The 27,502-nt window shown below is 33.0% G+C and overlaps 1 protein-coding gene across 1 annotated transcript in view; it reads left to right on the top strand.

Annotated features, from left to right (window-relative positions):
• Positions 1-7,197: 7,197 nt before the first annotated feature.
• DIP-eta (Dpr-interacting protein eta) overlaps positions 7,198-27,502 on the top strand; it is a 193,996-nt gene continuing 173,691 nt past the window's right edge. The window contains 1 exon segment of the mRNA XM_073967259.1: positions 7,198-7,708. The gene's annotated coding sequence lies outside the window, so the exon portion shown is untranslated.

Here is a 27,502-nt window from a genome sequence, read left to right as displayed (position 1 = left end):
ACATTCATATTAAAGATACGAATAAGCCTAGAAGTGGCGGAAGAGTTTAGTACTTTCATAAACTAAAGTAAACTGTTAATTGGATTTTTTTAAGAATACTTTTTCTTTCTGGATTTTTTAAAGATTTTTTCTTAATAAAGGGTGATTTTATTATTATTTTTTTTTTTCAATTAATAAACGTGAATTTTTTTAAGATTTTTTAAAACAAACGTTATTTTTTAAAAGATTTTTTTTTCCCAAAATCGTGGAATTTTAAAAGAAGAAGTTTTTAAATAAACATTGATTTTTTAAGGATTTTTATATCCTCCACCATAGGGTGGGGGTATATTAAGTTTGTCACTACGTTTGTAACTACTCGAAATAATCATTGTAGACCCCACAAACTATATATATTCTTGATCAGCGTGCAATTCTACATCGATATAGCCATGTCCGTCCGTCTGTCCGTCTGTGGAAATCACTCTAGCGTCCGAACGGATTGACGTAGGTGGATGAAATTTTGGGGCAATCTATTATTTTTACGTAGGACTTTTGGTATTGAAAGCGGGCTATGTAGGTTCACGCTTTCGTATAGCCCCCATACAAAATGACGCGTGACGCGTCGTCGTTTTAAGGAATTTTTAAGATATTTGTCGCATTTTACCACCGAATTAGTTGTAATTTGGCCAAAAAAGATTTCTACCAAAGTTGGTTTATATAGGTCCACGTTTTGGTATAGCCCCCATATATCGCCCCATATAAAGTACGCGTCATTATACCCTATACCACAATGTGGAAAAGGGTATTATAAGTTTGTTTTGGTAAAAATTCATGTAACACCGCGAAATATTCGTCGGAGACCCCCAATGTGGTATACCAATCTTCATATCTCGACGAGATAAAGCGATTTTGAGATGTGTGTCCGTCCGTCAGTCCGTCCGTCCGTCCGTCTGTCCATTATAAATTGTAAACACGCTCCAGGCCGCAATTATGGACCGATCGTCACGAAATTTTGTATGGAGGTCGGGTTCAGATCAGAATAGATCCCTATTCTTAATGGTGATGATCGTGAAATATTTAGCGGGTGAAATGGACCAAAAACATAATATTTATCCAATTTTCTATCGGCTCTGTAGGTCCGATAAACGTCAATAATAGTCCGATAAACGCGTAATTTTAAATAAGGTAAGAGTATATCACAAAGGAGAAGCTTGCAACTTGAGATGGCGATCGGATAATATTTAGAGGGTTAAATGGACCAAAACGTTTGTGTGAAAATTGTGAAAATTTTTAATATACAGCTTATATCTTAATTCCTGGAAGTGACATTCCGGACAAGTGAGATATACTTGAAAGTGGAACGCTTGACCTTTCCATTAATGCCAATTAAGTTGGTGTGCATGATCAGATAACAGAGTTACAGCCTAATATATTCCGTTATTTGTTTGTAGTGTAATAATAAACTCGCTAGAAGTCGCAATTATACATCAATAGTCACGAAATTTTGCACCGGGTAAGAGTATAGGTCGAAAAAGATGCCTACAATTTTGAATGATGATCTGATATTTTTTAGCGGGTGAAATGGACCATTACTTTTGTATGAAAAATATAAAAATTTTATTTTAGGTCGATATTTTAATTCCTTGTGGACCTATATATTTCGCAAAGATGATGTAAATTGCAATAAACTGTTTGCTAGATAACGGGCCTACTGCCTAATATATAATGGGTTCTGTGTAGAGAACCACCTTTTTATCCCATGCTACTTATTGTCTCTCAAAAAGTTTATGTAACACCACGAAATATTCGTCCTAAACCCTTTATTTGGTATGCCGAAATTCATATCTCGACGAGATAAAGCGATTTAGCGATGTGTGTCCGTCCATTAAAAATTGTAAACAAGCTTAAGGCCGCAATTATGGACCGATTGTAACGAATTTTTTTTAAAGAGGTTGGGTTCGGGCCACAATAGAAATGATTAGTTTTTGGTGACCAATGGACCAAAAACAAAATTTTAACCAATTTTGTAGCGGCTCTGTAGGTCAAAATAATAACCCGCAAACTTTTAAACAAAGTTTGAGTTTATGACGAAGGAGAAGCGTACAAACCAACGTGAAGATCAGATAATACTTAGCGGGTTAAATGGACTGAAACTTTTGTGTGAAATTGGTAAAAATTTCAATAACGTAGCGGTTAAACAACGGAAGTAGTAGTACTACATAAGTGGGTTTCATTACATTTTAGTTTGTGTGAACTAAATTTTCCTTTCCTGCTACAAAAATGTCTTTGTTATGCTAGATAACTTTTTGGTTTTGGTCATAAGTATTATACATTACATCTCTGATATTTGATAATAAAATTTTCACAATCATTAAAAAGAAGTTCCGTGGATAGTGGTATAGGGTATCCCATGGTCGGCTCCGTCCGACTATAGACTTTTCTTACTTGTTTTAATATATTTTGAATGTATTAGTCCCATTTGACAACAGAATCGGTTGCAACTTTGTATTTTGTGTTTCCAGAGGCTAAGAAACATTTCTACCATAAAATGTTTATATAGGTCCACGTTTTGATATAGCCCCCATAGGACGATATCTCCCGATTTTCGGCATTTTGAAGGTTTTGGCCTCATTATCACACCGAGATGGCTGAAATTTGGTATTTAGTCTTCGTTGGGGGTATAAAACGCCCCCCCCCCCCCCCCAGAAATTTGTAGGTATAGGTCAGCGCCATTATATAGCCCCCATAGAACGGTAACTTCCGATTTTCGGTATTTTGAAATTTGTGCTGGAGGGAATAAAAAGTTCGGCCCGACCGAACTTAACGCTTTTCTTACTTGTTTTAATAAACGTGGATTTTTTAAAGATTTTTTTTAATAAACGTGGATATTTTAAATTTTTTTTAATAAACGTGGATATTTTAAAGATTTTTTTTAATAATCGTGGATTTTTTAAAGTTTTTTTTAGTAAAAGTGGATTTTTTAATGAACTTGGATTTTTTAAAGAATGTTTTTTTAATAATCGTGGATTTTTTAAAGAATTTTTTTAATAAACGTGGATTTTTTTTGAACAAACATGGATTTTTTAAAGCATGTTTTTTTAATAAACGTGGATTTTTTAAAGATTTTTTTTTAACAAACATGGATTTTTTTAAAGAATATTTTTTAATAAACGTGGATTTTTTAAAGATTTTTTTTTTTTAACAAACATGGATTTTTTTAAAGAATATTTTTTAATAAACGTGGATTTTTTAAAGATTTTTTTTAATATACGTGGATTTTTTAAAGAATTTTTTTAATAAAGATTTTTTTTAATAAAGGTAGATTTTTTAATAAACGTAGATTTTTTAAAGATTTTTTGTTTAATAAACGTGAATTTTTTAAAGATTTTTTTTTTAATAAACGTGGATTTTTTAAAGAATTTTTTTTAATAAACGTGGATTTTTTAAAGATTTTTTTAATAAACGTGGATCTTTTAAAGAATTTTTTTAATAAACGTGGATTTTTAAAGAATTTTTTTAATAAAGGTGGATTTTTTAAAGATTTTTTTAGTAAAAGTGAATTTTTAAAGAATTTTTTTTTAATAAACGTGGATTTCTTAAAGATTTTTTTAACAAACGTGGATTTTTTAAAGATTTTTTTAGTAAAAGTGAATTTTTTAAAGAATTTTTTTTAATAAACGTGGATTTCTTAAAGATTTTTTTTAACAAACGTGGATTTCTTAAAGATTTTTTTAATAAACGTGGATTTTTTTAACGAATTTTTTTTAATAAACTTGGATTTTTTAAAGATTTTTTTAATGAACTTGGATTTTTTAAAGATTTTGTTTAATACACGTGGATATTTTAAAGAATTTTTTTATTAAACGTGGATTTTTTAAAGAATTTTTTTAATAAATGTGGATTTTTTAAAGAATTTTAATAAACTTGAATTTTTAAAAAAATATTTTTAATAAACGTGGATTTTTTAAAGATTTTTTTTAATAAACGTGGATTTTTTAAAGATTTTTTTTAATAAACGTGGATTTTTAAAGATTTTTTTTAATAAACGTGGATTTTTTAAAGATTTTTTTAATAAACGTGGATTTTTTTAAAGATTTTTTTAATAAACGTGGGTTAAATAAATAACGTCGCTTTTAATAAATGTGGATTTTTTAAAAAAATTGTAATAAAGTGGGTTTATTAAATAATATCGCTTTTAATAAATGTGGATTTTTTAAAGAATTTTAATAAACTTGAATTTTTAAAAAAATATTTTTAATAAACGTGGATTTTTAAAGAATTTTTTTAATAAACGTGGATTTTTTAAAGAATTTTTTTAATAAACGTGGATTTTTTAAAGAATTTTTTTAATAAACGTGGATTTTTTAAAGAATTTTTTTAATAAACGTGGATTTTTTAAAGAATTTTTTTAATAAACGTGGATTTTTTAAAGAATTTTTTTAATAAACGTGGATTTTTTAAAGAATTTTTTTAATAAACGTGGATTTTTTAAAAAATTTTGCTTTTAGTAGACGTGGATTTCAAAAAAAAATTTAATAGACGTGGATTTCAAAAAAAAATTTAATAGACGTGGATTTCAAAAAAAAAAAAAAATTAATAGAGGTGGATTTCAAAAAAAAAAAAATTGATAGACGTGGATTTTAATTTTTTTTTTTTTCAATAGACGTGGATTTCAATTTAATTTTTTTTTATAGATTTTTTTCTTTTTCGATTGTTTGAGTGGAGTATTCCCCCATTGGCTCAACTTCATTTATTACCCTCTATTACAGAGAGTAATGTTTTTCAAAACGAACTGACAGTGTTGCAAAATTTTACTGATCGCTACCAATATCATGATTTCATCCCGGCGAAGGGAATTATCAATTGGCTTCTCAGTTTTTGAAATGATGCCTTTTTAGCGAAAAACCGAACTCTTTAAGTGTCTAGTATTCTCATATGAATGAGAAAACAGCCGAGGCACGGGCGGATTGGAAAAAAAAATTCCAATAAACAACCTCACAGGCAACTGTGTTGGTGTTCTTTTCTACTCACAGAATTCGAAGAATTCTTAGTTGATACGTGCTGACATGTTGCAAAATATTTTGATTTTGGTGTTTCTTTGGAAAAGCCGAAAAGTGAGTGTGATTCTCATTCATATGAGAATACTAGACACTTAAAGAGTTCGGTTTTTCGCTAAAAAGGCATCATTTAAAAAACTGAGAAGCCAACTGATAATTCCCTTCGCCGGGATGAAATCATGATATTGATAGCGATCAGTAAAATTTTGCAACACTGTCAGTTCGTTTTGAAAAACATTACTCTCTGTAATAGAGGGTAATAAATGAAGTTGAGCCAATGGGGGAATACTCCACTCAAACAATCGAAAATGAGATTGAACTTCAACAATAAACAAAATAGATTTTTTTCTTTTAAAGATTTTTTTTTAAAGTTTGATATTACATTTTTTTTATTAATTGTGAATTTTTAAAGAATTTTTTTCAAAAGCTTGGATTTTTAAAGGTTATTTTCCATAATTGTGGATTTTTATAGATGTTTTTTTCAATAGTCGTTGATTTTTAAAGTTTTTTTTTCAAAAAAGTGAATTCTTAATGAACTTATTAATAATTGTGGATTTTTATAGATTTGTTTTTTCATAAACAATTGTTGATTTTTTTAACGTGTATTTGCAAATTATTTTCTTTCAAACAACGTGGATTTTTTAAAAATTTTTTCAACAAATGTGAATTTTTATATCCCACACCACATAATATTATATAATATAATATTTATTATGCCTTTGTGTGTGTTTATATAACATTCAAAAGGTTACGGGGTAGATCCATAGTTCCTTCTGTGGACGTACATTGACTCATTTCCTGAGTCGATATATGCATGTCCGTCCGTTCGCAACGTACAAGTTGCATTTATAGTCCGATTCTGCTGAAAATTGTGGAATATAATTTTTTAGCCATTGAAAATAGGTTCAGATTTGGATATGGCTCCCAAATACATGTATCTTCACACGCTATGTATGTATGATTTTGAAATTTCAAACGTACTGTGGTACGAATAATGTATACAAAAAGTTAGACAAATTATATTGAATTATATCGGTTTAGATTTGTATATATCTCCTTTATATATATCCGACCCATGTGATGCAATTTGGTCTAAAAAATTTCGCCAAATTATATTGATATCGTGGTGGTGTAGGGTTTCATATAGTCAGCAAGGCCCGACTTTGATCCTTTCCTTAGTGGTTTTAGGTTTTAAAATCTTTGTGCAGAAAAGTGCTGATATTGTTGATTTACCGACAATGACTACATTTGTATCATTCTTTAACATTTTTTGTTTTTAAGAATATTTTGTGCCTTTCCCCCATTGTATGGTATTGCATATCCTATAAGGGGTAAAAATTTATAATACGTATACGCCACAATTCACCATGACCACAAATCAGTTCCCCTTTTTTTCGATTTCCCCTACAAACCTGTAGTAAACGACCTATATTCGTGGCGAATTCACCACACAACAAAATACGTTGAGTGTTCGTTCATTCGTTCAACTTACAACCACCCCCAAAAACAGTCGAGTGTTGGTTCAGATAAATGTTCAAGGCAAAGTAAAAACAAAATCAGATAGAATTTGTTTGTTGTTGCTGTTATTGGATTCAAGCCACAAGAAAAACACCAACAACAGTAATTTTGTTTTTGCTAACACTCATTATGGGAAAAACATAAAAAAGAAAATAAGCAAAAAACCAAATAACAACAACAAAATAAGTGCAAACCAATACAAATGTAAGTAACACACACAGCACAAATACCATTTGAGGACTCTGGTAAAGCTCTCGTCACACAAACACACTCACACATATCAGCTACACATACAAGGCTCTAAACAAAATCACAGTTGTGTGATTCGTCCTCCTTGGATATTTGTTGTTCTTCCAAAACACACACACACTTGCACAACAAAAAATAAGAGAAGAGAGTTTTTCTTGTTCGTTTTCTTTTTATTTGCAATAGAATCCGTGTTGTTGTTGGCTTTCAATAAACCACATTTTACACACAAACACACAAGATATACCAATGCAGAGAATATTGAGACACTTCGTGTAGTAAACACGAAGTTTAATACGATGTGGCTGTAGTTGTTGTTGTTATTGCCTTTCACCGTAACGAGTTTACTTGCCATGCCACCAGGCTAACGAATGAGAATTTGTGTTGTGCCATAAACAGTTTAACGATAACTTTGCCGGTAAACGGTTGCAAGGATACGCAAGTTCGGATGTTAATTTTATAAAGAAAATAAAATTTTTGGGAAAATGTTTTATGATTTTTACAATTGTAACAAAAAAATGTTTGAGAAGAAGTGCAACTGATGTGTATCCCATGTGGTCTTTTTATTAATCGAAAATATTAAAAAAAAATGCAAAAAAAATTAAAATAATTAAATAAAAATTTCGTTTTCATTTTATGAGTCACGAAATGCTTAAAATGAAATGTGTGTTTTTGTTGTGAATGAGTACGAGAAAAACGAGATTTAAAAATTCCTTAACAATTTTTACGTGAGTTCAACAAAAACCAAGTTGCGTGTTCCCGCCATTTATTTTCAAATGAAAACATGTAAATAGTAATAAACCGAAAAAAATTAAAATAAAATAATATTTCGTGAATTTTACTTTGGTGAAACAATGAGTAAATAGCCCACACATGGTGTTCTTCATAGGAGTGATCAACATTGGAAAGTACGATAAACAAATTAAAGTTTTATTCTAAATTAAGCAATTCTAGATCCATACCTAAAGCATACAGAGTTAGAGTAGAAAGTTTTTTAAGGCAAAAATTGCCAATATTGTCGAGCAACCCTAATTTCTCTCATGAAAAGTTTTAATGCCTGATTCGGATTTAATATTGTCTTAGTCAATGTTTTTGAGTGAAATGAAAACTATACTTCTGAACAAAATCCAGACTGCTGAATTGAGTCGAAATATTTTCAAAATTTTTAATCAAAGTATAAACTGGTGGAAGGATATTTCGAGGGCTTGTTATTCTGATACGAGTGGATTTGTACATTAGACACTGTGCTCTTGAATCAAATTTAAATGGAAGGTGCTTACACCTGGGAAGTTTTTGCGGATTCTGAAACTACAATGTTCATAGATGAGAAAAATCAAAAAACTAAAAAAATCGCCGGAGCGCTTTTTAAATAAATCCCGATTCAAGTTGACATTTTTAGGGGTTGTTTAGGTTTTTGCGATTTTGTTTGGAAACCGCAAGTCCTATTAAAATGGGAATAAAGAACATGTTGTAGTTATCAAAATTCTCTACAAGATTGACCTCAATGATATTTTCGTAGGTTTTACAACTTTTGAGATATAGAAGTTGAAATTGGGACAATTCAAATTCAATTCAATTATGTATCGTCTCCTTATAAAACAATGTCATGACTACAATTTCCCAACTTAAACTAATATATCTAAAAAATGGTACAACCTAGGAAAAATTACATAAGCCAGTCTTGTAGAGAATTTTCACAGCTATATGATTTTCTCAGGTCTCATGCCGATAAGACTTGCCGTATTCAAGCAAAATCGCGAAACCCTAACAAAAAAAAACCTAAAAATGTAAACTGAGCTTCTTTATCTCAAAAATGGTACAGTCTGAGAGCAAATCATAAACATCAATCCTGTAGAAAATTTGCATAGCTACAACATTTTCTTTAGCTCCATTTCGATTGGACTTGCGGTTTGCAAGCAAAATCGTGAAAACCTAAAAAACACCTAAAAATGTGAATTTTGATCGCGATTTATTTAAAAAACCCTACAGCGATTTTTTCTTGTTTTTGGATTTTTCTCATCTATGAACATTGCTGTTTCAGAATTCACGGAAACTTTCCCTGTGTAAGCGGTTTTCATTAAAAGTTAGTTAAGGCGCACCCTTCATGACAGTGTTTTATAAGGGGACGATACAGTCAGTGCATTGTCCCAATTTGAACTTCAATATCTCAAAAATGGTAAAACCTACGAAAATACCGTAAAGGTCAATCTTGTAGAGAATTTTCATAGCTACAACATTTTCTTCAGTCTCATGTTGATAGGTCTTGCGGTTTCTAACAAAATCGTAAAAACCTAAACAACCCCTAAAAATGTCAACTTGTATCGCGGTTTACTTAAAAAGGGCTCCGGCGATTTTTTTTAGTTTTTTGATTTTTCTTATCAATGAACACTGTAGTATCAGAATCCGCAAAAACTTCCCAGGTGTACGCACCTTCCATTTAAATTTGATTCAAGAGCACCGTGTAGATATTATTTAAAACATGTAAGAACGACATTAAGTTCGTCCGGCCCCAACTTTTATACCATATACCACCTCTATGGTAGAACAAAAATAAAGTAAAGTAAATACTACAACAAATACAACTAAACAACAACCACATAGAAATTTGTTTTTGTTTGTAATGTTAGTGTCAAATATTTTGGAAAAATGAATGAAAATTCGTAACATTTTCAATTTGACAGTTTCCACATCATTCCACTAAATGCAAAATATCTCGCAGAAAGTAGAATTCGTGCAAAAATGTTTGGGGTTGGAAATTGGAAATTCATTGAAAAAGGAGAAGCTGGTTCAATCTATTGTTTTTGAAATCAAAGAAGCACATGTTTATTAGGGCTTTATATTTTTCAAATTTAACAAAATACCTCACATATAAACAAACGTTGTACCGCCTCTATAAGCGGTGATTTATTGTGCGGACTTGGAGGAGGTTACATGTCATTGATAGGAAGAAGTCTTTCTGGGAAATAGTTTTTTCGGAATGATACCCAACACCGCCCAAATACATATGTACATTGGAGCTACATCAAAATCCGATCAGTTTTTCAGAAATATTTGTAGGATTCGTTTTTTAGCCACAACAATAAACGGGTAAATTTTTTCATCGATAGGACCATAATTGTGATCGAAGGGGTGGCACGGGTTAAGCGATTGCCATAAAATTTCATATATAAGGTTTTTGGATAAAATGAAAAAAAACTTAGGGGACAGGAGTTCCAAAAAAAAATGTTTCCCCTCGGTGTACAACCTTTTAAATACGTAAAATCGGGTGGTAGCTTCATATGGGGTATATCCCAAAATATTAACCTATGGGACGTACACATGGGGGCCCTGGGGCCCGGGAAATAAATATTTTGATTTTTTAGTTTAAATTTTCTAGCTTAGTTTAAATTCTCCACATCATTCCATTATCAGAAAATTACACGAAATTCCGTGTCTAGAGATACTGTTATATAGGAGCTATATCAAAACACGAACCTATGCTGACGAAGTTTTGGTGAAGAAGTTTTGTGGCCATTGAGAATTTAGATTTTTAGTGAAGAAGTTTCGTAGCCACTGAGAAGCTCAAATGTCGAATTACAGCTAGTTCGGTTAAAAATTGTAGCTAAAATCCTCAAAATACCGAAAAGCGGGAGGCACCTTTTTATGGGGGTTTTACCAAAACATGGACCTATGTTGACGATATTTGGTAGAGAAGTTTCGTGACCACGTAGAACCTCAACTGTCAAATTACATCTAGTTCGGTTACAATTTTTAGCTAAAATCCTCAAAATACCGAAAATCGGGAGGTACCGTTATATGGGAGCTATACCAAAACATGGAACTATGTTGACGATTTTTATTGAAGAAGTTTCGTGAGCATTGAGAACCCTGAATGTAAAATTAAACCTAGTTCGGTTAAAAATTTTAGCTAAAATCCTCAAAATGCCGAAAATCGGGAGGTACCGTTATATAGGGGCCATTCCCAAACATGGGCATATGTTTTCGGTGGAGAAGTTTAATGACCACTGCGGAGCTCAAATGTCAAATTATAGCTAGTTAGGTTAAAATTTTTAGCTAAAATCCTCAAAATACAGAAAATCGGGAGGTACCGTTATATGAGTACTATACCAAAACATGGACCTATGTTGACGATTTTTAGTGAAGAATTTTTGTGAGCACTGAGAACCTTAAATGTCAAATTACAGGGACAACCTACTGAAAAAATTTCAAAACGATCGAAGGAATGGACCAATTTAGTCCATATTCGAACCCGATCAATATCTGGAAGAAATAACACGATGTACAGAGTTTGGACCAAATCGATTGCTCCCTTCGAAAGTTATCGTTCATACCACTTTACAGAAAATTTTTGAACTTTTTTGGGGGTGGCGGGGTGGAGGTTATTGAAGGAATGGACTGATATGGCCCATCTTCGAACTTAAACTAAATTTGGACAAGATATGACGATACCAATAGGGTTCGAATCGGTTGATCCGTTATACAGTTTTCGTGCGCATCAGTCAGACAGGCAGACGGACGGACATGGCTAAATCGACTCCAAATTGTCTAAAACAAATTTCGTCGGAACATACTTGGGGTCTACAACCGTTATTTCGATGAGGTACATTTTTGGCCGTATCAAAGTGTATATACCCTTTCTAGCCTAAGGGTGAGGGTACAAAAAATTAACCCACGACAATAATAAAAAATAGCAATCAATACATGTACTGCAAGTTGGCAAATAAATGTTTTCGAAATGTAATGGAGGTTCTGAAATGTCCAATGTTTTCGGTAAGTACCTGGAATTCATGACATTTTATGAATTTTATTCTTAATTATTTAGGCCCTGGTTGTAGACCTAGGTGGTCTCGTTTATTGTTTATATGGCCTAGTAAATTTTTAGTCGATTTGATAATTGAGTTCAGTCCATCCTCGTGAACTAAAAAATTCACAAAAGGTCTTATTTTTTTAGAAATTACCGGTTTGAGACCTATAGTTTACGTTTTACATCTAATATGATCTGGGGTTTCCTTGGTCCATATGGTAACCCTCTTAGTAGGGATATTCTGAACCGAATATTGTTTATACCTGTTAGTAATCGATCCTAATTAATTATTTACCGGAAACATTGGATATTGTAGAACCTCCATTACATTTCGAAAACATTTATTTGACATCTTGCATTGTATGCAGTTTTTGCTTTTGGTTAGTATTGTCGTACTTTGTGGGTTAATTTTGTATTTATACATCCCATATTATCTTAAATAAATCAACCAACAAATTTTTGCAAAAACCCCGACATTTGTATCACAACTATTTGTAATTAATACATGAAAAGTGTTCGTCTTTTGTTTCCAAAACAATTACGTGGCAAACTGTATATCCCTTCTAAATATATTCAAACAGTTTGGAGTCGGTATAATCCCTTCTGTTCGTCTGTGTGCCTGTTTGGCTGGTTGGAGAGCACGAAAAATCCTTAAAGAAGTAACCCGTTTAGCATAAATTATGGCAAACTTAGAACAAATTTCATGATGAATTTAGTACTTCACGTTTTGGTATTGCTGCCACATAGCGGCAATTTAAGACTGCAGGTATTTTGAAGGCTATGTGTACATTTTCTAACCAAATTTCTGGTTATATGGCGCCCTGCGCCCGATTGTCCTTACTAAAAATTTCATAGGTTAGCACAGGTCATAGGCATTATTAGGTTTTTAGTCACCTTTTCAAATCAAATAAATTTTTAATTCGTAATTTCGAATTCTTGATAAACCAAAATTCTGTTTACCTATAATTGTTGACATGGGTCAAAGTTTTGGTATACAAGGGAATCAGAATCATCTTATCTCTTCTCAAATAATTGTCGAAATTAGTTCCTGTTTAAGTATAGCCCCTTCAATCTGGTTTTAGTTATTAGAATGGTTAAGATACATTTTCCAACCAAATAACTTGTAATTCGCCATTTGGAGTTTATTTGAAACGATTACAATTGGAAAGATGAAGACGCAAAATATTGAATAGCCCCATATTTCCCTTACCAAAAGCTTCGCTAATGAGTGTGTGGCTAACTGATTGATTACGTTGTACAAGGTAATGAATAGTTATAAGAAAATTTGGACATGTATAAAAGATAATCGAAAATAGACCATCAATGAATTTGCGATTTGAGAGCTTTATTTCGGGATATCAACTAAATAGGAGACCAATAATCACCCTTTATCACGTTATCTATTGTGGACAATTCTAATCTTTAATTATATCACTGAGTTGGTATTTTTGGTACATTTCCCATGACGGATTAAAAGTTGGTTGTATATGTTCATATGTTTCATAAAAATATCTACGAAAAAAATTAATATTCAAAAAGTCGATATAATAGCCATGATGGCCGAGTATTACAGCGACATTGCCGTTTACGAAGTTAGCAGCAGAAACAAAACCATCACCATTGCTTTGCCACACAAATTTTACTCACACAAATAAACTTTTTGTTTATGTGAAGCTCCGTTAGCGCAAGCAGCATAAATGCTGGCCATCACTGATATATAGCCTAAATGTCGGAAATATTTAAAACCTTAAAACACATTTCAGGATTAACATCAGACTTTTTTCAAGTATCTATATATATAAAATTGAAATTTGTTTGTCTGTTTGTTTGTTTGTGCCTTATAGACTCGAAAACTGCTGAACAGATCTTACTGAAATGTTTAGGGTACATTGCTATATGGCCTGGAATGAAAATATGCTATATCATTTTTTGAAATTTCGCGTTGATCTGGAGATATAGCATCAAAACCGGAGGTACCTCCAAAAAATTTAGATTTTGTATGCAAATATCTTTAGAACTGTTACAGATACAATCTCCAAATTTTGTATGCGTGACGGAATTTGATGTAGAAATAAATTTACCAAATTATATTCAAATCGGTTCAGATTTGGATATAGCTCCCACATACATATATTTTCGGCCGATTTCCTTATTTTATGTACCAAACATGCTATTTATGTCCAATTTCGATGAAATTTGGAATGTATGACGGAACTTGGTCTGGAAATAAACGTGCCAAATTATATCAAATTCGGTTCAGATTTGGATATAGCTCCCATACACATATATTTTCGGCCGACTTCCTTATTTTATGCACCAAACACGCTATATACGTCCAATTTCGCTGAAATTTTGAATTTCTCACGGAATTTGTTCTAGAAATAAATGTGCCAGATTATATTGAGATTGGTTCAGATTTGGATATAGCTCCCATACACATATATTTTCGACCGATTTCCTTATTTTATGCACCAAACACGCTATATATGTCCAATTCGCTGAAATTTGGAGGGTCTGACGGAATTTGTTCTAGAAATAAACGTGCTAAATTATATAGAGATCGGTTCAGATTTGAATATAGCTCCCATATATATTTTCGCCGATATCCTGTATTTTATGCACCAAGCACGCTATACATATATGCCCACTTTTGCTAAAATTTAAAATGTGTAACGGAATTTGGTCTAGACATAAATGTGCCGAATTATATCGAAATCGGTTCAGATTTGGATATAGCTCCCATATATATTTTCGGCCGATTTTACGCATTTGATGCACCAAACACGCTATATATGTCCAATTTGGCTGAAATTTAGAATGTGTAACGGAATTTGGTCTAGGCATAAATGTGCCGAATTATATTGAAAACGGTTCAGATTTGGATATAGCTCCAATATATATTTTCGGCCGATTTTCCACATTTTATGCACCAAACATGCTGTATATGTTCAATTTCGCTGAAATTTGGAGGGTCTGACGGAATTTGTTCCAGAAATAAATGTGCTAACTTATAAAGGGATCGGTTCAGATTTGAATATAGCTCCCATATATATTTTCGGCCGATTTCCTGTATTTTATGCACCAAGCACGCTATATATATCCAATTTCGCTGAAATTTGGAATGTGTTACAGAACTTGGTCTAGAAATAAATGTGCCAAATTATATAGAAATCGGTTCAGATTTGGATATAGCTCCTGTATATATTTTCGGCCGATTTCCTGTATTTTATGAACCAAACTCGCTATTTATGTCCAATTTCGGTGAAATTTGGAATGCGTAACGGGATTTGGTCTAGACATGAATGTGCCAAATCATATCGAAATCGGTTCAGATTTGGATATTGCTCCTATATATATTTTCGGCCGATTTTCTGTATTTGATGCTCTAAACACGCTATATGTGTCCAATGTCGCTGAAATTTGGGATGTCTGACGGAATTTGTTCCAAATATAAATGTGCCAAATTATATCGAGACCGGTTCAGATTTGGACACACTACATATGTCCAATTTCACTGAAATTGGGAAAGCGTGACGCAATTCGTTCTAGAAATAAATGGGACAAATTATACCGAAATCGGTTCAGATTAGAATATAGCTCCCATATATATTTTCGGCTGATTTTCTGTATTTTATGCACAAAATGTGAATGTGAGACGGGATTTTGTCTAAAAATAAATTTGACAAATTATATCGAGAGCGGTTCATATAGGAATATAGCTACCCATATATATTTTCGGTCGATTTCATGTTTTTGTTACGTATGTTCAATTTCAATGAAATTTTGAAGACTTAGCAGTCAGTGAAAGTCATTATTATTTACAGAAGTACTTATAGTCGGGAAGGAATTGACCAAGGCTACAGCTATTAAGTATCATGTCTTTGAGAGACTTCTTAAGATTTATGTTTTATTATGATATATCTAAATCATTAGGAATACTTATAGGCGGAAAGGCTTTCGGAGGAGTGTTACCTCCTGAAACATACTAAAATACCGTACTAGCTCCATAACAACCCTGAATAGGTATATAACGCCTTCATATCTCCTATATTTATTCGTTAAAATATTAAAAACATTAAAATAATTCTGCCATTCCATTATATTTTATCGTAGTCGGGGCAGCAAAGCGCGCCGGGTTCAGCTAGTAATATATATAATTGTTCCACAAACATCCCGTAAGGGACAAGGGAGACTTCTCTCATATCAATGAGTGCACCCCGATTCATGTTAGCTCAATGATATGGGACCTACAGTTTATTGCCGAGTCCGAACGGCGTGTCTAAGACACCACTTTTGTAAAGAAGTTTTACATGGCTGAAATACTCAGGAAATGTCGCCAACATTACTGAGGGGTATTTTGCAACCGTTGAAAAGTGTTTTGATGTTGCCTGGCCGGGGAATCGAACCCACGACCTTATGTGTGCAAGGCGGGTGTGCATACCATTGCACCACGGTTGCACCCATTTTTCCAAGTACGTTATAAATTATCCCACAGTAATTAATTCTTCGGTTAAAGTGTCATAAGTTGAAAAATGTTTGATTAAGTGAAGTTTATAGACTGATCGAGAATCGTATTGAAATTAATTTCAAAAGGTAGTCCCAGTGGTCCCAATGACTGTGACTGTGTGCAACCTACCAACACCAACATCGAACTCCTAATCACAATGCAAATGCATTATGCATGGGGAAGTAGTTAAATAAGTGAGAACTGAAAATATCAGTTAATGAACGCCACCACGTACTAATTCATCCGGCGGTGGGTTTTTCATTATTTTTCGTAGCTATAGATGTTCAGAGGCAATAAAACTGCGTGAAGCCCATCGATTTACATACATTTTCCTCAGATAAAATATAAACCTTTGAATGGGAATGGCAGAAATTGGAATTATCTTTAACATATTTCGTCTGTTTTGAACTTTTAAACCTATCAAATGCGACTTATTTGTAATTTTTGTGGTTTTTGTTGAACACAATTCAGTATAAAATTGTGACTGTTTAAATAGTTTCTACCGATTTATACATAAGAACATTTATTAAAGCCCTAAACATCGATTTTAATCATCTTCCAGGACCCTAATACACTTTTCAGCCTAATATTTGTTGGCAATGGACACATTCCGTCTTTATTTTTAATTATATTTGGTTTTTTTATAAAGGTTTACCGCAACTAACAATCGATAAACATACATTTTTAACATGGTTCGATTCTTGTGAACCATTTGAAAAGGCTAAAATATGCATACATATTCATAAAGCGAGTAAAAAGTACCGTTGTAACGCATATGTAAAACATGTTAGTTATTGAGAATTTCGGCTGCTATATACTCTACATGTTAACAAAATTATAACTAACAATTTCTCTCCTACCGTTAGATATAACGGTATTTGTAAATTCAACCAAGTTGGTTCTAGTCACATGAACCGGAGTGTATATATAACGGGTGATCCAACAAGAAGTACTCTTTTCAACAGCCTTTTTTGACAGATCACGCGTGATTTGTGTCACGCGTTTATCTTATTTTTCTTTGATATTGTTTGACATTTTATCATGGAAAAACTTAGGCCTCTACAACGTTTACAAATCGTTCAACTTTATTACGAAAATTCGCGTTATGAGGGGGTGTTTCGAGTCTAATTTTGTTCAGTGATGAGGCACATTTCTGGCTTTATTGGTATGTAAAGAAGCAAAATTGTCACATTTTGGAAGAAGAGCAGTTTAAAGCAATTCAAGAGCTGCCAATTAATCAACAAAAAAAAATACGGTTTTTTTCAACAAAAAAATTTCGGTGGAATCGTCGGACCCTGTTTCTTCAAAATGATGCCGGTTAGGACTTCATCGTCAATGGCGACCGTTATTGCGGCGTGATAACCGACTATTTGATGCCTGAAATTTAAGCTCGTAATCTCGGCGATATTTAGTTTCAACAAAACGGTGAGCACGTTTTGGACCAGTCGATTGGCCACCAAGATCGTCTCATATCACTTTGTCATTGTCATTGAAAATTGGACTCAACGGATGGACCGTCTGAGACGTAGACTCGGCCAATATTTGTCATCGAATGTTCTTTCAAAAGATAATAAACATTTCCCATTCAATTCGATTTTTCTGTGTTTTTTTCTTTAAAGAAAGTAGGAACCTCTAAATGGATCACCCTTTGAGGTTCCGAAAGTTCTACTCCAAAGAACACATGAACGACATCACAGACTACATCAAAAAACATCATTTACTAACACAACAAATTACACTGTGACACAAAATGGAGGTGAAAATCTGGGGCAGAGATAAATCCTTTTGGGAATGAAAGCTCTTAGTGAGTATATTAAGTATCCCGAAGGACAGATCCGCCATGAGTCGAACTACCGAGTTACGGAAAGATGAAGTTTCTGCTGAAGACCCTGTAAGGAATCTGAAAATAGCGTTATATCTTTGTTAACTGTTGTTTTCGCTTATTTATGAGATGGCATGTCTTCAGTCAAATCGAATGAGGATTTTCGTAGAGAATTTCGACCTTGAATCAAGTTCGATAATAGACTATATCGAACAACTATTGCGGATATTCCTCTGACAAAAGTTACAAATCTTCCCTAAAGTGCTATTTAAGAAAAGTTTCGAAATTTTCACAAAATCTAGTGCTTATGGTTCGATGATAACAAAATATTTTGTTTTCCGTGGGTCAGTCAATACTTCATGATGGACCGCAAACTATAAAAATTCTACGGTGACCAACTAAAATTGCTGATGTGCACCACAAGTAGTGACTTCCAAACATAGATGAGTGCTGACATATCTTCAGGTACTTCATTCTTATAAGTTCAACAATTTTTCGAACGTGTTGAAATTTTAATAGCGGGTAGGTTTAAGATCATGACTACAGCATTTAAATTTTTTCTAGTAAAGAGATACACAGTAATACACCTCCCTCACAAAAGTGCAGCTAAGCCCAGGTCTTTACTGCATATTTCTCTCGATAATAGCCCGAAAGAAAGTAGTAGTGTTCCCGTAATATACGAAGGTCTGTTAGTGCGATAAGACGCATTGTTAATGATACCCACCCCAAACGCCTAAAAAATTATATAGCCCAGTCAAAATAGATATGAGTATAATAAGGAAGTAGCAAAAATTCCCACAAAGCTGAATTTTGGTGGAGAGCTAGGGTTTACCATTAGAAGCAACGTCCCAAAAATCCCCAACGATCCCATGTGTGCAAAAAAGTTATTAGCGGCAATATTCAGTTTTTTTTTTAATTTTTCTCAAAACCGGTAAGACTTAGTAAAAGCCGGCTAAAGTAAAAGTTGGAGATTTAACTCGGTTCGTCTGAACATGTGCATATTTCCTTTATAAGTGCATAAAAATCATGTGTTTTTTTAGAACAGCTATATCTTAAGAATGGTTCCTTCTAGGAAAAAAGTTGTAAAGACAAACTTGTAGATAATTTTATAATCTGTCTACAATATCTACTTTAATCGCTTTTTGATGAGGTCAACCGTTTTCAAAAAAATAAATCCGAAAATCTAAAAAACACTTAACATTTGACCTTTGACCCCCGAATAACTTTTTTGCACACGTGGGATGTTGCTTCTAATGGGAAACCCTAGATCTCCACCAAAATTCAGCTTTGTGGGATTTTTTGCTATTTCAATGTCAATTTTGACTGGACTAATAATGGAGACGTGCAAGACATCTTTTGGCACCTACGAAAATTCTATTTCTTTGTAAAATTGGGGGTCTTCTATTATAGTGTTTGTTTTACAGTCACAGGCTGAGGGTATTTAGCTGTTGACAAGGCCGTCTGATTCCCTTTTTCCTGTTTTTCCACACTTCGATTAATTTCGAAGAATATGTATTCTGATCCATCCTTTCCTCTTTCACAATAGATTTTTTAGTCCTTGTGGTCCTAACGACAACGCAGTACTATTGTTCCAAATTTATTTTTTCTGACAAAACCTATTTCTGGGCATATGCTTTGTGTATTGAAATTTATTATTATTATTATTATTATTATTATTATTATTATTATTATTATTATTATTATTATTATTATTATTATTATTATTATTATTATTATTATTATTATTATTATTATTATTATTATTATTATTATTATTATTATTATTATTATTATTATTATTATTATTCGTAAGTATTGTCATAAAATATTCAGGAACTTTTTAAATACATTGTCCAATGTTTATTTTTCAAAAAATGCATTTGTTGTATAGCGCTAACTAGATTTCTGTGCTAAATATCTATGCCAAATTAGGCATGATGACAACGATGTTTAGTATGAAAAGAAGTACTATATGGTAGCAAATTTCGAAATTTGAAATTTTATGAGGAAACCCTATTAAATTTTAAAAACCTAATTTACAAAAACGTAAAGATACAGTTGATTGTCACATCTACCTTCTATAAGTGTGTCTTGGATATAACCAATACAATATGAGTTTTGAGTTAAGACACCCTTTAATACATATTTTATACACCCTTTAAGTACCCATATGTGATATTTTGTGTACTGATGTTGTTAACAATAGTGTTAAAACAACAACAATATTTCATCCACTTTCTTTGATTGCGTGAACCATAATAATTCTGAGAAGAATAAGTTGAAAAATGTAAATATCGGAAGTTGACGACTTTTTGGTTTCCTACTTGACACGAATTTCTTTTGTATGTGTAATAAAATATATGCTGGTTTATTTGTGCCGAATCGAAACGTAAATTCATATGAATCAGGATCCAACTCGAAGGTTGCCCAGTAAGACAATGTTATACCTATAATTTAAAGAAGTTTCCTTGTTTAAAAACAAATGTGAAAACTTCTAAATAAATAAATTATTAATAAAACATTTATGTATTTGATTGTTCTTTCGAATGCAATTTTTAAATAAATCGAATCAAAATAAATACAAGTCGAAATCATTTACAGCTGCAACAATAACTTTTGACAATAAATGACAATTTGTTTATTTATTGTTGTCTTATTAGGACGAAGGTCATTATTTATGAAAGTTTTTAATTAATTGAATTTTAATCGAGCTGACATGACCTAAGCAGTTTGTATTGAAAATTGAGTTTGTATTGAAAAACTGAATTCTAGCGAAGTACCACACATCCAATCAATATGCTACGATCGTTTCGCTGGTGGCTTAATTCAGCTCATAAGGCATATCGAATGTGAATGGCGTGAGGACAAAGGCCAAGTTCGATGATGGGCTATATCGCTACACGTTTTGGTGTAGCCCCCATATAACGGTACCATGCGATTTCAGGTATTTTGACGTTTTTAGTCAAATTTCAAACCTAATTAGCTATAATTTGACATTTAGGGTTCCTAGTAATCAACAAACTTTTATTCTACAAATTATGGCCATAGATCCATGTTTTGGTATAGCCCCCATATAACGGTACCTCCAGATTTTCGGTATTTTTTAGGGTTTTATCTACAATTTTAAAACGAACTAGCAGTAATTCGACATTTGAGGTTCTCAGTGGTCACGAAACTTGTCCACCAAAAATCGTCAACATAGGTCCATGATTTGGTATAGCCCCCATATAACGGTACCTCCCCATTTTCGGTATTTTGAGCATTTTAGCTAAAATTTTTAACCGAACTAGCTGTAGTTTAACATTTGAGGTTCTCATTGCACACTGGTCGAAACCATTGATCTAGCACGCGAAAGTCAAAAAATCAAAGTATAAAATTGCGAAATGTTTTCCATTGTATAGATTACAGACATTCTGCTGACTAAAATTTTGTTTTCACTTTTTTTTTGTTGTTGTAAATATTCACTCAGTTATTAACTGTCAAGTGCAAGAAATTTTGATGCCTCAGATTTTAACAAAATTTTTGCTAAAAACCTGATTTCATATTTGTTTAAAATTTTCAGCCCATTTTTTTTTACTAATTAAATTGGACTTCCTAGATTCCGAATAACCACAATTTAGCTGCAAATAGCTGCAAATCTTGCTGATAAATGGTCTTGAAAAATAGCTTAAATCTTCAAAATACCCAAAATCTGTCGGTACAGTTATATAGGGGCTATATCAAAATGTAGACCTATGTTCACAATTTTTGGTGGAGAAGATGTATAGCCAACGAGAACCTCCTAAATTCATCTTGTTTGGTCTGAAAATGTAGACAAAATCCTAACAATACCGAATGTTGGGAGGTACCGTTATATGGGGACAATATCAAAACGTAGGCCTATGTCCACAATTTTTGGTGGAGAAAGTTTGTGTTCACTGGGAACCCCAAATACCAAATTACACCTAATTTGGCCGGAAAATGTAGCTTTAAACCCCCAAAATACTGAAAATCCTATGTCCACAATTTTTGTTGGAAAGGTTTAGTGATCACTAGAAACCCAAGTATTACAATTACAACTAATTTGGAAGGAAAGGGTGGCTTTAGTCCTTAAAATACCGAATATCAGGAGGTACCGTTATATGGTATATGTTGTTCATATTTAGTTCTTTATTACCCATGGACAAAGACTGAGTTTGTACAAAATTTCAGAAAGATATCTCCATTCGTTTCCAAGTTATGTGCATTGGTCACGAAACTTCTCCACCAAAAATCGAACTAGCTGTAATTTGACATTTGAATTTTCAGTAGTCACGAAACTTCTTCATTACAAATCGTCAACATAGGTCCGTCCATATTTTGGTATAGCTCCCATATAACGGTACCTCCTGATTTCCGGTATTTCGAGGGTCTTAGCTACAATATTTGACGGAACTACCCGTAATTTAAACTTTGAGGTTTCCTGCAGTTCTAAAACTTTTCCACCTTTTTGATATAGCCCGATAGGTGATACCTTTCACATGGCTGAACATATTTTTTACAGTAGAATAGATAATTTAGGCATTTGGGTTATGCTTGGTCGAAAAATGTGTCCACCTAAAATTGTGAAAGGAAACTAATTATTCCATTTTAATTGAGACTACTTTATGGTGGAGGGTATAAAAAGTTCGGCCGAACTTAACGACTTCTTACTTGTTAAATATGTATTATGAAAGTACTCTCCATCAGCTTCCCGATTCATAATAGCTTTTGTCTCACTTCTGTATATTTATTCAAGGACACAACAAAACAAAAAGAGTACATTTTAAGGCACAAAATCTTTTTTATTTTTATACAAAAAAGTGCCAACTTTGACATTGCATCAACTAACGGCATCTATCGGTATTTACAAAACTAATTATTTTCGCTTGATTTTAATTATATAGCGTAAACAAAATTAAAATTTTGAAAATTAAAAAAATAGTTTTGGCCAAAAATTCCCTGATTGAAACCATAGTGCAACGATATATATTTTTTGTGCTGAAGTCCGTACCAACTGAAATAATGACCCGAAAACTTTAAAAATGTAATAAAATGTCCGGATGGCACGATAACGAAAGGACGTTTTTGGTCCTTGAAGAAATATTTTCAAAAAAACGTTTTTGGTCCTTGAAGAAATATTTTCAAAAAATTCACGTCTTGGTGGTCATCGAAAAAAATATTCTTAACAAGTTTACAGTTTCCAGGACTGATAGTTTTTGACAATTGTACAAATATGCAAGATCTTGTGGATTGATGGTCCTTGAGCTAATATTCTTTAAAAAATTCACGTTTATGGGCCTTTATTTGTGTCAGTTTCTTAAAAAATATTATCTAAAAAGTCAACTGTAAGGTCCTTGAAAAAATTTCCTTTAAAAAATCCATGTTTATTGGTCTAAGGGACATTGAAAAAATATTCTTTAAAAAATCCACGTTTGTTGGTCTAATGGACCCTGAAAAAATATTCTTCAAAAAAATCTAGGTTATTGGCGTAAGGTCCTTGAAAAAAATATACTTTAAAAAATCCATGTTTATTGGTCTAAGGGATATTGAAAAAATATTCTTTAAAAAATCCACGTTTTTTGGTCTAAGGGACCCTGAAAAAAATATTCTTCAAAAAAATCTAGGTTATTGGCGTAAGGTCCTTGAAAAAATATTATTTCAAAAAATCCAAGAATATTGGCGAAAGGTCCTTGGAAAAATATTAGGTCTCTGAAAAAGTCCACTTTATTGCTCCAAAGGACCTTGAAAAATATTATTTAAAATTATTTATTAGCGTGAGGGTGTTTTGAAAAATATTTTTAAAAATCCATGCCTATTGGTGCAAGGTTCATTGAAAAATATTTTTAAAATATCAACGTTTATTGGTGTGGGGGGCCTTGACAAATATTATTTAAAAATCCACGTTTATTGGAGCGAGGGTCCTTGGAGAATATTCTTTAAAAATTTCACGATTATTGGTGTGAGTGTCCTTGAAAAATATTCTTTAAAAATCCATGTTTATTGGAGCGAGGGTCCTTGGAGAATATTCTTTAAAAATTTCACGATTATTGGTGTGAGTGTCCTTGAAAAATATTCTTTAAAAAATTCACGATTGTTGGTCTAATGTTCCCTGAAACAAATATTCTTCAAAAAATTTAGGTGTATTGGCATAAGCTACTTGCAAAAATATTCTTTGAAAAAAACCACGTATATTGAAATAACATTCTTTAAGAAAGCAACGTTTATTGGTGTAAGGTCCTTAAACAAATTCTTTGAAAAAGATCTTTGATCTTTTAAGAAAGCAACGTTTATTGGTGTAAGGTCCTTGAAAAAATATTCTTGAAAAAGTCCACTTTATTGCTTTAAAGGGCCTTAAAAGATATTATTTAAAAGTTCCGCATTTATTAGCGTGAGGGTGTTTGAAAAATATTTTTAAAAAATCAACCTTTGTTGGTGTGCGGGGCGTTAAAAAATATTATTTAAAAATCCACGTTTATTGCAGAGAGGGTCCTTGGAGAATATATTTTAAAAATTTCACGTTTATTGGTGTGAGTGTCCTTGGAAAATATTCTTTAAGAATCCATCTTTATTGGTGGGAGTGTCCTTGGAAAATATTCTATAAAAAATCCACGATTTTTGTTCCAAAAGTCCTTGAAAAATGTTTTTTGAAGAATCCAAGTTGGTTTTTCCAAAGGTCCTTGAAAAACAGTCTTTAAAAATACGAGGGTCCTTGGAAAATATTATTTAAAAATCAACGTTTAAAATTTTTACTGCTCTTTATTGCTCTAACGGACCTTGAAAAATATTATTTAAAAGTTCCGCGTTTATTAGTGTGAGGGTGTTCGAAAAATATTCCTTAAAAATTCATGCCTATAGGTGCGAGGGTCCTTGAAATATATTTTTAAAAAATCAACGTCTATTGGTGTGCGGACCTTGAAAAATATTATGTAAAAATCCACGTTTATTGGAGCGAAGTTCCTTGGAGAATATTCTTTAAAAACTCAACTTTTATTGGTGTGAGTGTCCTTGAAAAAATATTCTTTAAAAAATCCAAGGTTTTTGTTTCAAAATGCCTTGAAAATTTTTTTTAAAGAATCCAAGTTTGTTTTTTCCAAATTTGCTTGAAAACAGTCGTTAAAAATCCACGTTTATTGGTGCGAGGGTCCTTGGAAAATATTATTTAAAAATCAAGATTTATTGGTGTGAGGGTCCATGAAAAATGTTCTTGAAAAATTCACGTTTATCGGTGCGAGTGTCCTTGAAAAAGAATACTTTAAAAAATCTATGTTTCTTGTTCCAAACATAAAAGGTGGCGCAAAAGTAATCCTCCTATAAGAAAATGCTATAAATTTTGCGATTGGCCCCTAATGTCAGTTCTGTTTTGACATTTGTGTAGTAAACACATGCGAAATACACGTTAATAAACAAAGTTACGCTACACTGTTCCAGAACGCGGAATATTGGTGTCTATTTATTTGACCAATAATCGGTCGGTTTTCATCAAAAATAATCATGAGTGATGAGGCGCATTTCCATCTTAGCGGGTACGTAAATAAGCAAAATTTTCGCTTCTGGAGCACTGAAAATCCGCGTGTAATCCATGAAGAGCCATTACACCCGCTCAAAGTTACTGTATGGTGTGCTGTTTTCGCTGGAAGAGTCATCGGACCTTTTTTCTTCGAAGACGTCGCGGGCCAAACGTTTTCTGTGAATTGTGAGCGCTACAGAGCAATGATCAACGAGTTGTTTTTACCGCAACTTGATGAATTGGGATTGGAAAACATGTGGTTCCAACAGGACGGTGCAACGGCACACACTGCACGTACCACAACCGATATGCTGAAGGAAGCCTTTCCCGGGCGCCTAATCTCCCGTTTTGACGATTAGCACTGACCAGCAAGATCGCCTGATTTGACCGCTCCAGATTTCTTTTTGTGGGTCTTTTTGAAGTCGCTGGTTTATGTCAACAAGCCTCAGACTCTTTCAGCTCTTAGAGACAATATCCGTCAAGAATGTGAGGACCTATCGCCGGAATGTTTGGCCAAAGTGATGGAAAGTGCCATAAAAGGGCTCAAATGACAATAAACTGTGGCGGCGGCCATTTATCTGACACCATATTCTCGACTTGATGTAAAAAAATTAAAAGACCAAATAACAAGTAAAAAAGTATCGGTCGGCTTTGCCAACAGAGATATACCCTCAGCCTGTGAATATTGAAACAACTTTTTTCCCAAAAAACGTATGTGTTTAGGTGGTTTTAAAAATTTTGGGCGTATGAACCGACAAAAAGTTTGATTAGGATTAAAAATCAAAAGTTTCGCGGAGGAGATACTTAAAGGAATGGATTGTTCATTAAGGAAGTGTCTTCAGCCACTACATATGGTGCCATAGAGGGTTTTTACACCCTTCGGGCTATTTGCTCAAGAAGTATGGACTTGTCCCTGAAAAAACTTTTACCATCGTAACTGAGTCAGCGAATGCAAGTTGCTTCAATAAAAATCAAAGTGATTCGATATCAGGTCTTAAAGTGAACTTATCCAAAATTTTGTGTGGGAGGTACCGGATGGAGTGGACAAATATAGTCTATATTTGAACCTGATCTATATCTGGTAGATGTATTAGGATGTGTAAAGTATAGACCAATTCGGCCTCTCCCTTCAAGAGTTACCGTACGAACAATTTTTCCGAACATTTTTGAACTTTTTTGGGGAAGGTACCTGAAGGAGTGGACCGACATGGCTTATCTTCGAACTTAAACTAAGTTTGCACAAAATATTATGAAGGTCACATTTTGGACCGAATCGGTAGATCGTTCGAGAGTTATGTTGCGCTCCAACCACTACACACGGTGTCATAGGGGTTTTTTGCACCGTTAAGGCTATTTTCTCAGGAAGTATGGACTTGCCCCTGAACAACTTGTAAGGGGAGCAGTGAATACAAGTTGCTACAACAAAAATCAATGCGATTCGAGAGCAGGTCCTAAACTGAACTTTTCCGAAATTTTGTGTGGGAGGTACCCGGAGGAGTGGACAGGCTGAGTCCATATTTGAACCTCATCTAAGTCTGGTAGGAATTTCACGATATGCAAAGTATTGACCAAATCGTTACTCTCTTCAAGAGTTAATTTGTGGGGAGTGGACCAATATGGCCCATCTTCGAAGTTAAACTAAGTTTGGACAACATATTACGAAAGCCGAATTTTGGACCGAATCGGTTGATCCGTTCGAGAGTTATCATTCGCTCCATCCAGACAGACAGACATACAGACGGACGGACATTGCTAAAACGACACCAAATTGTCTGAAACACATTTCGTCCAAACATACTTGGGGTCTAAAACCATTATTTCGATGAGGCACATTTTGCCCGTATGAAAGTGTATATACCCTTGTTAGCATAAATGCTGAGGGTATAAAAATATTCTTTTAAAAATCCATGCATATTGGTTTAAAGGTCCATTACAAATATTCTTTGAAAAATCCACGTATACTGGTAAAACGTCCTTACAAAAATATCCTTTAAAAATCAACTTTTATTTGTGCAACTGCCCTAAAAAAATATTATTTAAAAAATCCAACTTCCTTGGTGTA

Source organism: Musca autumnalis, unplaced genomic scaffold (genome assembly GCF_047663935.1).
Source record: "Musca autumnalis isolate F117 unplaced genomic scaffold, ASM4766393v1 scaffold_2, whole genome shotgun sequence".
In the NCBI taxonomy this organism is placed as follows: domain Eukaryota; kingdom Metazoa; phylum Arthropoda; class Insecta; order Diptera; family Muscidae; genus Musca; species Musca autumnalis.
The sequence above is the reverse complement of the archived record's forward strand: the minus strand, read 5'-3'. Positions and strand labels throughout refer to the sequence as shown.